The 15,381-nt window shown below is 37.5% G+C and overlaps 1 long non-coding RNA gene and 1 pseudogene across 1 annotated transcript; one reads left to right on the plus strand and one right to left on the minus strand.

Moving 5' to 3' along the window:
- The first annotated feature begins 3,275 nt into the window (after positions 1-3,275).
- LOC149958434 (uncharacterized) lies at positions 3,276-5,496 on the plus strand. The gene is made up of 3 exons (XR_016478288.1): positions 3,276-3,358; positions 5,092-5,230; positions 5,302-5,496. It is a non-coding gene; the product is annotated as an uncharacterized LOC149958434 (long non-coding RNA).
- A 6,084-nt stretch (positions 5,497-11,580) lies between these two features.
- Positions 11,581-12,274, minus strand: LOC149958435 (uncharacterized; annotated as a pseudogene).
- Positions 12,275-15,381: the final 3,107 nt, after the last annotated feature.

The following is a 15,381-nucleotide window of genomic DNA, read 5'->3' on the forward strand; positions in this document are numbered from 1 at the left end:
ATTCCAAGTAGAGGTATGGATTCCTTTCAATAACTATAGCTCTTGACGTTGAAGAAACCTCCCGTATTTTATAGAAACCCATATTTTATTAGTAAGGCTCAAGTTGATAGCGTGCGCGCAATTTTTATTTCAGAAGACGTGCCAGATTGAACGAGCCCCTCTGCATGGAAATATTAAGCAGCGCGCGTTCAACATATAAATTAAGGGATACCAGGGAATGTCGATTCCACTCTTCCCCAAGAGACACCAGTAACGAGTACGACAATTAAAAAGCTAATATATTAATTAACAATGGGTTACCAACATGCAATTCATGCTTAGCAATACATAGTTCCAAGGAAATAGCTAGCTACTTAGGTAGCCCAATATGTAACGATGAGTACCGAAATTAAAACATATGTTAAAACCAATAGGTTAAGTAATTGAAAAAGCCAACCAAAAACATAACAGATAACTGTCAAAAAAACAGTGTACATCCACAATATTCCCGAATCCAAATATGATAAAATTCCAAGTAAAAATGAAATGGAATAAATTAAAGAAAATAACAAACATGCGAGAAATTAATATAGAAACATATTTTTAACACGTGCCCACACAAAACCCATTCTTTCAAGGAATAACGCACAGCAATGACTAGAAATATCTTTCTCAAAAAGATCTGAACACCTTGTAATATTAGAATAGCTTCCACTTGAAGCTTAAACATTTCCTACTTCCAGAGCCACCATCACAGAAACTTCCTCTGAAACAAATGCTGGGCAGTGTGATGGACGACTTCGTGGAAGTCGAGATGTTGGAGAAATCCAGGATTTGCTTGCTACGATGGCATACAACTCGAGCCAGGATTCACCTCAACTTGCTCACATTTCACAGCAGTTGGTGGAAACTAATGCTCCACGCAAACATTTGATGCTTTTGAGAGATGCTAGGAAGACAGAGGCCCTCTGTCAACTAGTGGCCACAATTACTGGTGTTCCGGTGCAGCATTCTCAGCAACCTGCTTTATAAAAATGTTTTCTGGTTATAATGCCCGGGGACTGAGGCCTGAACCCAATTGTGTCTTTCATGTAATTGGCGGGATGGATTACCCTGTTATCGAAAAACGCGCCATTATTTCTACCTCCGGGGTGGTGTGGAAATGAAATAACTCAAATGGATTTAGCTTTGAAAGCCGGTAAGTTACCCTTGGTCTTCTAATGCACAATTCCAGCAGTTGCTGCCTAAGTAGTCTCCCCATATCCAGGTAATTATTGCCTTCTGCTCTCTCAACCAATTCTTTTGGTTTTATATGGGGCATTATATGTGCAGCCGCAATACTTTGTACATCAGCATTGACATAGTTACAAGTGGAAACAACTATTTCACTTAATTGTTTTTGATATTAATTGTGTTTTTTTATCAGGAGCGACTGGATGTTGGACGTTGTTGCTGCTTATGCAATAATTATGCAAATAGAAGCAAGCTGTAATGATACGGCCGGCTTTTCTAGGCTCATAGCACAGATACACTCCGCTCTCATCAATCTTGGCGGAAGGTAATAGGGTCCCACTAAGTTGTCTCCAACAATGCCACACCAGACGTTTTGGCTGAATTTTTCTTGGTGAGCTGCGACCACAGTTCCGTGAGGGTGGTTTTGGCTCCACTGATGGGTATTGTGTAAGTTAAGAATACCATCTCGTGAGAAATTGGCCTCATCGCATGCTAAGAGTAAGATGACACTTGGGAACTGCGGATATTCTTGCACTGTGTCCACAATCCACTGACAGAAGTTGCGGCGGTGTGGATAGTCGGCTTCGCTTAAGGCTTGAACTTTCTGTAAGTGGTAAGGGTGATAACGATGACCATGAAGAATTCTCCAGACCATCACGTGATTTACACCCAGCTGTCGTCCAGCTTGATGGGTACTTGTGCTGGGGTCATCATCGAAAATTGTCAGTACCTGAAACATTCCAGATGGTTTTTTCAATGAAAACATTATGATATAAACTACATCGCGCAAACAGAGATTTCAAATAATTACCTGTTCTTCTACGTCGACTGGAACGTCTCGCACTCCTTCTCGAGAGGGTTGAAGTTGACCAGTTTCTCGTCCACACTTTCGAAAGTTCGTCTATTCGGTAGTCTTCTGTTAGTGAAAGTTTCTTGGTACAATCGTCGGGCTTAATCTCCTCTTCCTTTGGCTCGTCCGTACATCAAGTGCATGTCGGCGTATTCCGCGTTGGTAAAATGCGCCATCATTATCGAAAGTCCAGTGTCGAAGTAAGTACATTTCTTAAATACCAAAGAACGAATCCCTCCGGGACGTTCGGCATTTTTTTAACCTTTTATTTATTTGAGCCTTCTTTGGTTCTGTAAATATTTAAAGATTTTAGACTCAGTTATTTTCATGACATAAATCCGATGCGTCCGTCAGGCGTGATATTATACTAGAAACTGCCTCTACATTATTTTAAAAACACACAGTCACGCTTATTTTTTGAAATCTAATATTGGCCATTGAGATCACACGCGTCATGACGAAGTTTGATTGCAAATTATCAAATAATCCAATAAACGAAGCTTAAATCATTAATTGCCCTGAATTATCCCAAAACGATTAATCGGCCAAATGATATTTCCTCTTTTTATGTTTTCTGGTTTATTGTTGAAGGATATGTAGCAGACTACGTTTACAGCGACCCTATTGGCAATTTAGATCACACGCGGCATGACGTCAAGCGTGAAATTAATGATTAATTGCAAATTATCCAAATCATTCCGATTAGCGTAGAAACTGATTTTGTTTTCAAGCCCCAAAAATTCGCTTAGTTTTCATTACAACGGTTATTTCTAAAATGGAAGCTGGAGAAATACACTTCCACTAAAAATAGAAAATAAAACGAGGCTAAAGACGAAAATTTATATAATCAAAATCAAGAACAAGTTCAGCAAGACACTACATACTTTTGAAATCCAACATAATTACGAATGCATTCGTACTTGAAGCTGCCAATATTATTTTTACATTTAAGATTTATCAGCAAAATAAAATTCACAGCACCGACTACTCTGACACAATAGTTTTCAAAAACTTGATGACAAATATGAATGAATGTTTGTTTGAAATATTATAAATATGCTAGCTGTTATACGTGTTTAACAATAACTAAATCAGTCTTACTCTTCGATATCAAATTTACAATATGAGACAACCAATATTATTAAAAGTTGACAGGTCAAAGGGAGCATTAATTGAAATTGTTGAATACGTGTTAGAAATAGCATCAACACAATGACTTGAAAATGGTATAAAAGTAGGCGCCAGGACCACCAGGAGTATCAGATTCATCCTTGCTCGGAGCTGCGCCATTGCTAAGTATACAATCCACTTTTTTTTTCATTTGAATTGTCTGTCTGTCTGTCGGTAGGCGTCCACAAAATTTGTTATCAATGTACTGAGGATTCGAATCGTGCTATTAATGTGTCCACTGTTCCAACTCGAGATCCTAGGGCCCTATGGATAAGTTTTTCAGATGTAATTTCAATGGTTTCTTTAAAATGGATGAAATTGTAATCCATAGAGTTCTATGTTGGAAGTGATCAAAAAGGCACGCGAAGAAATGAAACGCTCTGAGAGTTCAAAATCTAAAATAGTCTTAAAATTACAGATTCTTTTAGGGTTTTAAAATGAAGGGGTTGTTTCTTTGCGTATTAAACTTCAATTCCATCGACGTGCTCATTTGAGTTGTGTAGCTGTGATAGGCATTTTTTTAAATCGCTGCTCAGCTCAAGCACCGCTGCCTCTCGCTAGCTTGTAGCTTCTCTCATTTTGGTTTCGCGCTCTTTCAAAACAATCATTCATCGCTCAATGTCGATCTAATTGACCAAAGATGCTCAATATGAGAGTGCGCAATTATTAGCAATGTCTGAAATGATATAACAGTTTAGCGTAAAAATTAGATTAAAACAATTAAATACGTTATCCATGTTAAAATATGCTAATATGAATATAATTCTGTATTTAGTAAAGAATAATTCACCAGATTATCTTGATGTACACCGCTATTGAACTTAACGTAGCGCAACGAAGCAAATATTTAAGCATAAATGTTTTTTTGTTACCATGATTAATAAACATTTAAAATTAAAAAAACTGCTGCTCAAGGTTTTATAAAACATTTTGTTTAAAACTCTAACTAAAACACGCCGAGATGGAAAAAAGTTTGTATTCCTTTTTTATATGTTTTATGGTTTATTGTAGACGCGTATTTAGCAGACCACTTTTGTCGCTAGATAAGTGGCTATATACGGTACATACGAGCATATGGAGAAGGGGTGGATATCAAAATATCAAACTATCGATTGTGTAAGTTCGATTTTAAGTAGTGCCAGTATCTTACACTATATCCGATATTTGAGTCGAATCAAAAACTAAAAGCTTAAGCTGACGACCAATATCTGTTTATTTTTGTTGCCTAAGGATTAAATTGGCACCATGGACCGTATGTTCAAGTATTTCATTAAAGCCACTTACTTCGGCATTACATACCACCACGATTTGGAATTCGACCAATTCTATCGATAGTTATATACCTCGACAACCCCTCTTCTGCCATTTTTGACAAATCATTATTATTATTTTTACAGAATAGCCTCCCTGACATGTATTAGCAAAAAACACAGCACGTCACACAAGGAGAACGCAACTCGTCAAAAGTCGTGTATTTTCTCGCGTACAATTGGCATTGGTTAGACGTTTGAGCGCTTGCTACCGTTGGAAGGCAGAAATTCGGAAATTTTCTTCCCCCTTTCCGTAAAATGATCAGCGTAAAGGTTCGTCCAATGAAATTTCTACACAACACTGCGTTAGCGTGGTTAAAGGCTAGCTGCGTTCTCCTTGTGTTTATTTATTGCTCCTAGTTGACTCGAAAGCAAGCGCAAAATCGAAGAAACCGCGCAAAATATCAAATTCAATCTGATCGGCGCGTAAAGCGAGATTGCGCTTAATCAAAGAAAATAATACACTTACGTTTTCCTAACTTGAAAATAAAAAAATTTGCAGGCTGTTTCCTCATCTTATAAAAATTTTGCACTTTTATTAAATTTTAGGTGAATATAATTTAAGAGAGTCGAAATTAAGGAATCTTTAGCAAAATGTCGAGACACGTTTTGATGGCGGTACTTTTCGCCATGTGCATTTTGTGTTTGACCGGGGCTCAAGAGAAGGGAAAGAAAAAACTTTTAGAAAGTAATCAATGGAAGCCCACGTGTTTAAGAGAGTAAAAACAATTAATTGAAAATTTTACAAATATATTCTAGTTTGTATTAACCACGACGAATGCGAATCAGGCGGATGCGGTATCTTTCCGAATTTCTTTTTTTTTGGACTAGGAACTAATTTACCAATGCTATGTTTGCCATATAAATCAGTTTTTCCTAATCCTAAAGTTGATCCAGTTCCACAGTTTGCAACCGAAAAAATGTAAAACGAAATAAAAATATTGTAACTCCTAGAAAAAAGAGTCGTTTATTACAGGTTGATAACAGGTAAGCCTTAGTCTTTCACTAGAAAGGGCAGATATTTGAAAGCAGGCGTGTAGGAAAGTTTTTCACGTGTGATGTGAGAGAGTAGGTGAAAGCTGTTGACAAAAACTTCATTTGTCTCTGCTGCAAATTTCAAGAGAGTGTCCGTAGTTACAATACTAAAAGAATATTTTGCCGTTGTTTGGGGCCCTTTAAAGTAATTGAGCCCATTTGTAGGCTCAATAGTTGGAATGTCCTTTTTCAATTGACCAACGAAGCTCTGTATGTAGCCTGGAATTGTTGGGGATTTGGGTGAGCCAATTTCCACCTTTTTGGCGAATAAATCCGAAATGCTTTCCCAAAGAAATTGACCTTATTATAATTTCTTTCGTCGTGGTTTCTTCTGACCCGAATTCACTCGTTAAGTGTTATATTTCGGATTAACTATTTACCAGTAAATAGCATTTTCGGTTGCCATGGCAAATCGAATGGGTAGTGCAACGTCTTCTTTTGTGAAATTTCATATCTCATATAGGTCTACATTACGGCTGACTTTGACCAAAATCGGCAAAAAACACCTCGGGTACTCTCCTTGTTAGTGATGTGTTCCACTAAGAGTTGTTAATTTTCCGAAAAAATACTGTGTGTCAGAAATGATAGCCCGGTGTACCTAGCAACAGGGGCCTTACCACCGGAGGCCTATCATAAAAGTGCCCTACGCCAGCGTCCCCTTAGGCCGGACAGGTGATAAATCCAGTTTGGGTAGTAGTACCCTACTACTGATGGTCCCACCTTCGACGCAAGCCACTCAACCCAGCAGAAGGTGCAGCAATGGGGGGACCGAATCCCACTTCGCACACAGCAGTGGGATTTAGAATGGATGCTATAGCAACTCCAGCCGACACCCTACCTACGTAGGTAAAGAGTCCTACCCTTTGGAGAGAGCTACTAAAGAGGAATGACAGGCACGCTGCAGTCCGCATAACCCGGCACAGCTGGCACCGGTGATCCCGGTGTGCTCCAAAAGGCCGGGAAACGGGACCACCGTGCCCTCATACGGAGGCCCGCCACCCCACAGCAGGCAACCCAATCCGCCGAGGTGGCCAGTTTTACAGGACCCACTCCGTTAGACTGAGCCGAAGCTCTGTTTCCGGCCCAAACCTGACCGAAGTCAGAGGTGGAGATAGGACCATTTGATCAGAGCTAACACTTCCCAGTGCGCCACCGCCCGTATGGGTTACAAGAGCTGGACCCCGACTCTCCGGTAAAGCCACCAGTTATTGCACACTCTGACCCATTTAAGGCCTCCGAAAAAATACAAGTACGTGTGCCACATGTAAACGTTGAGAAAACCGCCTCATTATGAATGCCATCGTCAGTCGTTAGCAACTCGGTGGGAATTTCGACTAGAAGAGGATGCAGCGAGTCATGAATGGCAAGCAGAACACCACCTCCACGCGTAGGGCGGTCGTTACGAAAGGTAACGTAGTCGTGAGGGAAGATTTCCAAGTCAAGTACCGAGGAGTCGAGCCAAGTTTCAGTGAGACCAAATACGTCAAAATGTTCATCATTGAAGACTGTCAAGTCTTTGATCTTATTGCGTAAGCTTCGGACGTTTGAGAGCAAAAAAATCACATTACGAGATCGCTTGGGTGTTGTAAGCGACGGCGAATCATCCTCTCTCGCCGAAGACGAAAGTGGAGAGTCAGTTACAGTGAAAAACGAATCACTAAACGCAGGTAAGGCACACGTCGGACAAACCAATTCAAGGTTCGCGGAACATATACGCTGATATTCATGGCGTTCCATATTCAAGCACTTGACATGATACCACTTTTGGCAATGAGGTCCAACACAGAAAAGTCCCATTTGATTCCTAGCCACAGGCTTCGCACGATGCCCACAAGGTCGCTTAACGTTTAAAACAGGTCCCGGATTACTTTTGACATCCCCACAACAGGAAAGGTTGTTGAACCGAACAGCAATCAATGGCGTAGTCGTATAAACAGCAAAAGCATCGAAGACGGAATTGGGTGAAGACGGCGACAATGTCCGGGATGAAAGTCTGGTCGAACCGGGGAGCAATCGAGCGTCGAAACGTAGCAATGAGTCGCATCCAAAACAGGTAAACCAGAGCAACCAGTAGCAGCACCAGAGATAACGGCGACATAAACAAGCGCCAAACCCAGAAACAGTCCACAGATTCGAATGGGAGAACCTAACCTAGTACTGGAAGTTGGCACCACTAAGCCCCCAAATGGAGGCTGCATTTCCAAAAATCCAGACCACTTAGCTAATTTAGAAAAATTTAACAAAAAACCCAAATAATTCACTAACCAAGAAAATTTTTATCGAAAATACAAATTTAGTTAAGCCTAACAACAAAACTTTCGTTAGAATTGAAAAAACGCACGATAATAAAATTATGCGACTTCTTCGCAAAGGCTCGCGCTTTCCAACTAACTTTCACGGTTCGATATATGAAAGAACAAATTCCAACTAAGCGTTTTCTGAAATTTATACCTATTTTTGGACTTGTATCTGAATACTTATCGCAAGTCGTTATACATTTTCTGAAAGAAAAAGATATTTCGCTGTTAGATTGTCGTGGCAATCGTACGATAATGCATCGAACATGTCAGGACAATATTCAGGGCTGCAGGCAAGAATCAAGGAAATAAATAAATGTGCAGATTTCATTCCATGTTCTGGACATTCATTAAATTTAGTCGGTGTAAAATCTGTAGAGAGTAATGTACAAGTCATGTCATACTTTGAACTGGTACAAAGATTGTACTCATTTTTTGCAGCGTCTACACATCGTTGGCATGTGATTACTTCTACCATTGGTCAAAGTCATTGCACTGTTAAGAGATTATCAGATACCCGGTGGTCAGCTCATGTCGACTCAGTCAAAGCACTTAGTAATAGTTATAAGAACGTACAAACTGCACTTAATATCTTATCCGATGATAGCAGTCAAACCAAAGACACTATTCACGAAGCTGCAAGCCTCAACAAAAAATGAACAAGCTTGAAACAGTTTTTTTGACCATTCTTTGGAATGATATTCTAAGTCATATTGATAAAACCAATACAGTGCTACAAAAAGAAGATTTGGATTTGTCGGTCGCCGTGTATATTCTTCATTTACTTTTCTTGTATATTCAAGATTTGCGTCATCACTTTGAAGCGTATGAACTTAAAGCTAAAGAGCAAATTCCTAATACTGATTATAGTGATAGCTATAAACGAGTTAAACAAAGAAGTCGTCGTATCACTAGTTCTGATGGTAACGCTCCAGACACTGTACTACGAGGAAGCAAACAATTTAAAATTGAAACGTTTTTACCAATTATCGATTCTATATTGTTTGAATTACAAAAGAGAACTGAAGCCTACACAAATATTTATGAGAGGCTTAGTTTCTTTCTAAAACTTAAAGATATGGAACTTAATGAAATCTTATTTCGTTTTATCATGATGATATAGTGAAAGATGAAATTGTTTCCGAGTGCCAACAATTCAAACACTATATAATTAATAGTGAACCATCTATGTTTCAAATGTACGCCAAACTAAAGCAGGATAAATTAGAATCAACATTTCCAAACATCGAAATTGCCATGAGAATTTTCTTGACGTTGATGATAACTAATTGACGGATTTTGAAATGACGTTTTAGCACGCGACACTACAGGTACATGTCTTGGGCACACAGCCTTCTTTGCGTGCTTTTTTGACCATAACATGTAGAGGAATTTTCACGCGCAAAATGAATTTTAAAAGCCGTCAATACACCTATAGTCATTTGACGTTGGGGAAGACTAATTTCTAGGGGCAGAGCCATTTGGCATGAAATTTTAAAGAGATCTTCTGAGTGCAGATGGCGCCTTAGGTCAAATCTTGTTTCGCTCTCAGCGTGACGATCGTCTGCTTTATTTTTAAGATGGCGAGGAACGTAAGTGGATTAATTTTCCCTATTACAGGATACGTTTCCTCCTTAAAAAATTTGCCAAATATAAGTCAGATTGATATTACCAATTATTAGAAATCAAAAAATGATACGGAAAATCATTTTAAAAAAGTTTTCGGTTTTTCGTAGAAGAATACATAGAAAGGAAAAGCTTATTATCGTTTACTGATAGGTAAGCCTTGTCATTCAAATGTAAACAATGTTACTTGTAAATGTAAGTTAATAAATATTTAATTGTTTGCAGGAAAAATAACGTATTTTATGTAAAAGGAAAATGCTATAGGAGTCAAAGAGCTAGAGAATCTCCATGCACAGTTGTTACAGCTTTGAATCTCCAAGAGCGAATTGTTTTGGATTCCTACTGTGAATGTGTTGCTGGATTTGGGGGAACGTGCAATCACCTGATGGCTTTACTAAGACGATTGGAATTTGTAAAAAGTGAAGAACTAAATTTTCAGGCACCAAATGCAAATGAAGCCACCCCCGTGTCTAAAACATCCTTAAAACAAACATGGAATAGGAAAAGAGGAGATAAAATCCAGCCGCTAAGGATAATTGATCTAAATTTTCAATCTCCAAAAGAGAATCAGGAGCCAAAAGCCATGAAGTGCAAAATATATGAGAGTAGAAAAACTACTAGGGAAAAAACAGATCTGGAACAAGCTGTTTCAAAACTTGGATCACATTTTGATTTTTTTGGAAATACATTACAACAGAACGTTGAATGGAAAGACACAATGTTTGGCTCTGCACCTAAAGGCTCACCGCTTACATATCAATTACAAATGGTTAATGGTGAAATCTTACACAACTTAGCAGCTTACAAACCTCAAATTTCAAAATTAAGTTATGAAAATATATCGCAAGTTGTCATACCAGGATATTTTACAACCTTTATCTTGTCAACAATGTTTTCCCCATTAAATGAGAAGGAATCGTCAGTTTTTGAGGTAATATTTTTAAAATTTCGTTTACTAAAACACATGGTAATTTAATTTTTGGTATAACAAATTTTAGGCTCTACAGCTGTCACAAGCAGAGTGCATAGATTTAGAAAAAGGCACAAGACTACAATCAAAATGTGAGGACTGGTTAGCTGCCAGAAAATTCCGTTTGACTTCGTCATCATTTGGAGCTGTTTGCGTAACCAAACGCAATGGATGTTGGACGGAAAAAGGTTTAAATAACATTATTTCCTTCTGACATTGGAAACTTGAGGATCGTGAAATATGGCACTAAAATGGAGCCCATTGCTAGAGAAAGTTACATTAAACACATGCACAGTTTGGGCCATAACGTTGAGGTACGGGAATGTGGCCTAATCGTATCTCCTAGTAGAATTTGGTTAGGTTCGTTACCAGATGGACTCGTTTTTGACCCTAAAGAGGACCCCCCATTTGGTTTAATAGAAATTAAGTCTGCATATACACTTAAAGACTAAGCCATCAGATGCAATTAAAGAAAAAGGTTCGTACATTACCATTGTAAATGGTAACCCACACCTTAACGAGTCCCATAAATATTTTAAACAGGTCATGGGTCAATTAGGTTTATCAGGGTTCACGTGGTATGATTTTGTAGTGTATTTTGAAAAAGGTATTATCATTGAGCGAATTAAATTTGATACTGAATTATGGGATGAAATGTTAGAGAAGATTGATAACTTTTATTTTGGATTTATGCTTCCTAAACTAGCTGAAATGTGAAATTGTGTATAAAAACCAAAGAAGCCTTATAATTCAGTGATTTTTTTTGTACGTAAGGGTATTCAAAATGTGATACTGGCATTGTTATCAGTGATTTGTTATAACAAATAAGTACGTCAATGCTTTTCCTATGAATACCCTTATTTACGAATACAATTCAAAGTTTAACTAATTACCATTAATATGTAATGAATTTAGAAATTTGCGTTGCTGTGATACTAAATTTATGGCTTTTGGAACAGTTACGGGAAAAATAAGTGTTAGTCGCTCACCAGTATTTCATTTGTACAAATATACAAATTTATTGATGATTTTAACTGAATTAAAAATGATGAAATGTGAAATATATTCACTTTTATTTACATACAACTTTCACTAAAATCTTCATCCTCGCTAACTGGTAAATAAATGTTCAAAATCACTCACAGTGTAATCGTCTAACTCATCAGCAGTTGTATTTAAATCAATTGAAGAATCGCTCGCGATGAGCGGGTTTTGAAAATTCGTTAGCAGTGCCGCTACCGTCCACAATTGATTTATAACAGGCGCTAAAGTTATTGGGATAGGTCTATCAATAATATGGTAATTTTTAATACGATTAATTCGCCGCTCAACGTGTATTCTGAGCTTGCAATTTTATGGGTCTCTTTAACTTCCTCTTTGGAAAACTGATTGTGTTCTCTTAGAAAGGGGGGAATATTCAGTGTCATGTTAAGTGGTTTTAGTAAGTCTTCCAAAAAGAAATTTTTATCAGCCATCACTGAATCTTGGGGGGCAAAATTCATAGCAAGAAAGCCACTTTTTTGGTTAGTTCTTTATCAGAAATATTTCCTGTGTAAAGAGCTGATACGAAGGTTACATAACCTTCTGGACTGATGGCAATGAAACCTTTATAGGTGTTTGTTGATTTGTAGTTTGAATAAGTGGCTGTTTGTAACACTAAGGATTTGGTAACTTGACACTGGACCTCAGTGGCGTCGATCACGCACCGAGTACTTGGATATTTATATTTGAACTCTGGCGGCATTGTAGCATCTATTTGCCGTCTGGTTTGCCAAATATTTATTTGGCCCAGTTGAAGGTACATGAAATTAATCCACGATATGCACGTAGCACTAATTGTGCTTTCTGAGACTTGAAATCTACGAGCCAAATCTTTGACAAATAAACCTAGTCGCATTCTCATTAGGACAATCAAAAACTGGTCTAAAACGTTCAATTTCCTAGGTCTTCCTGCTGGGGATGATGAGTTTTCTTTAGTGTTTTTTCCTCTCCACCAAACTATATTTTCGCCATTTGGGCCCGCGTTTAAGAATTCGTAGAGTGCCATCAGCTTTGTATAATTTGGAATTCCGGTATAAAAATGTACATCTGAATCACTTTCTTTAATCATGTTTATACCAAACTTCGTTTTCATAAATTTATTTTCAAGATTTTGACATTTCGTTCTTTCTTCTTCCTACGATTGCTCTACTTCTTTAATTTTGTATTCCATTATACTGATTCGCTTCTCTTGGAGCTTTACCGTCAAGCTTAGATCTGCGACCAATGCTTTCAAACGATTATTTACTAATTCTAATGCATTTTCTTGACATAAGGAAACTGATCCTTTCACGGCCATCATTTCAACATCTTGATCTTCTGTCGACTTCGATAAACCCATATTTCGAGTTAACTCTAAGCTTTTGTCTTGATTAAATATTTCAGATGCTGTAGCGTTGGTACTGTCTTCATTAGGCAATGTCACATCTATTTCCATATTCGCTGATGGTATTATATCTCTGTCCGATTGTTTAGGTTCTTGGTCTTCAAATGGTTTCCATTTAAATTTCGATGGAACTACACCATCAAGAAGCCGTCGTTTATTGTTCGCTACGCTTTTCATGAAGTCAGTTTCATTAAAATGAAGGGAGCAAACAAAAATGTTCGATACTGAATTGTAAAGATAATCACGTCTTCTAATTTTTTATATCCATAGCTTCCTATGCGGGTCGTTAGCAGGTACCCTATGATATGTCACCTAGATATAAAACCTTATTAGATAACCAGTTCATTCTTACATTATTTCCCTCTGGTCTTTCAGTACTTACTTTATTTCCAAGTTTATCCGTGGGTCCTTTTTGAGGGCAATATAAAACCCCACAGTACCTCATATTCAATGTTTAACCGAGGCTTAACACTTATAACTATGTAATTTTGATATATAAACAAATAAACGGGCATGTAACTAATTTTCTACGTGCCTAAACGTATTGCGAACAATAAAATATATAAAAACACTTAAATTGATAATTATCTATTAAGGAATAACCAAAAACGTTCTCTACTAGCTCTGAAAGGTATTAGCAGACAATGATTTCTGATAACCCAATCAAAAGCTGTATTTGTTTTTTCAAAAAAAACTGCCTCACACTGCCATCTATACCTCGGAAAATTAAAAAAAAAATTGTACTAAATGAATCAGAAATGTTACTTGAAATAGACTTTACAGATGTAATTAGCGAGTTCTCAGAAAAAAATGTAGGAAGAAGAGTAGAAGACTGTTTAAAAAAAGTGCGTTGCTTTACAGAAGTCCAACAATTGTAAACCATACAGAAAATAAATGTTATTTCCAGTAGGTTAAGTTAGAAGAAACCACCTATGGACTCTGCAGGTTTCTTCTAACTTAACTTATCGTGTATACTATTCTCCACCACACTCCCCCCTTTTCGGCTTTCCGTTGCTTTGCAACGCCTTTTGAAATTTTTATTGTTTAGGCTTAGCACGGCCAACTTTGATCTCTCGCGCTACAGCGGCCATCTCATTCGTTGACGTTTCTGTGTTAACCTATGAGCAAAAGATGTGTATGACGTCAGCGCCCCTAGCGAATTATTATTTTAGAATAGCTTTTACATTGAAGTAAGTATAACAACCGAGCGTGGCGCTGACCTCCTACACATTATAGTACAGTTTATAGGGGGAAAATCCTTGCTCGCGGAATTCCGACGAATGTGTTGGCCGCTGTAGCGCGAACAGCGCGTAATCAAAGTTGGCCGTGGGCTTATCTTCTCTTTTAGATATAACAGTCGCTAGTCAGATTTCCCGCACGGTACTGATGAGTTCCAAATAGAACGAAACCGGTCTACCGTTGGAATTTCTTGATATTTTATTTAGTTTTTATATAGTTCATTACTCGAAGATCTATTTGATCCGAGATTCGGTCTTTTTGTTTACTCGAAGACCTATCGGTACGAGTTATTAGTAAGTTTTTTAATTTCTTCAAATTTGTTTAGGGTTTAGCTATTTTATCCCTTTTAATTATGAACTAATCTACCCAGGTAGCAAAATCTCGTTGATAAACCGTTTGTGAACAGTGATGCACAAAAAAATTTCTATCTATCTTTTTCGTATCTTTTTACATAGATGGCAGCAGCTATACTATACTATCAATTTTTTCCCTCTGAAATTTCTATAGAATATCATTTTATTTTGATATTTTTGAGCAAAGATGGCGACAAAATCATTCACAATCTTTCATTTTATTTAGTTTTGGGCCTTTGATTTTTTCACGATCTTTCAAATTTCTTTAAAGATATGAGGGTTTCAATTAATTTCAATTATTTTTTGCCCTTGCCTGAAAAATATCAATAGAAATCTTTAAAGATTTGGATAAGTATCATTTCAAATACTTCTTTAGTTTTCATTATTATGAAAAGTATATTTCAAAATATTTCAAATACGTTTCACGAGAAAGTAGAATCAAATTTTTTCATATCAAAAGTTCTAAGTATTAAAATGAATATTTCAATATTGATTATTGATTCAGAAGTAAATCCTTCAACATTTGATTTTGATTTTATGGATTAGAATCGATTTTAATTTTAGTATTTTCAAAAACTAAATAATGGAAAATAAATAAAGCTATTGCATCGCCACAGCCCACACCGCCAGTTTGCAACACACATGACTCTCTAACTGCGTCTGCTCTACTCCAAGGTGGGAAAAATAACTTTTGGGAGTTTTGGTTTTAGTTTTGAAATTGCCTTTCAGGCTGCGCGGCGCAGAATCAAAGTCTCTGCTTTCCGTCCCCCCTCCCTCGTTAGAAAACAGCTAGAAAAACTGTGCGACCTTTGACCGCTCCTCTCCCTTCTATCACTTAACAGTGTTTCGGGTTTGGCTATATTTTAGTATCACGTGAGATAGGTTCGCCGCTCA

This window comes from Leiobunum rupestre, chromosome 2 (genome assembly GCF_980474605.1).
Source record: "Leiobunum rupestre chromosome 2, qqLeiRupe1.1.hap1, whole genome shotgun sequence".
Classification (NCBI taxonomy): domain Eukaryota; kingdom Metazoa; phylum Arthropoda; class Arachnida; order Opiliones; family Sclerosomatidae; genus Leiobunum; species Leiobunum rupestre.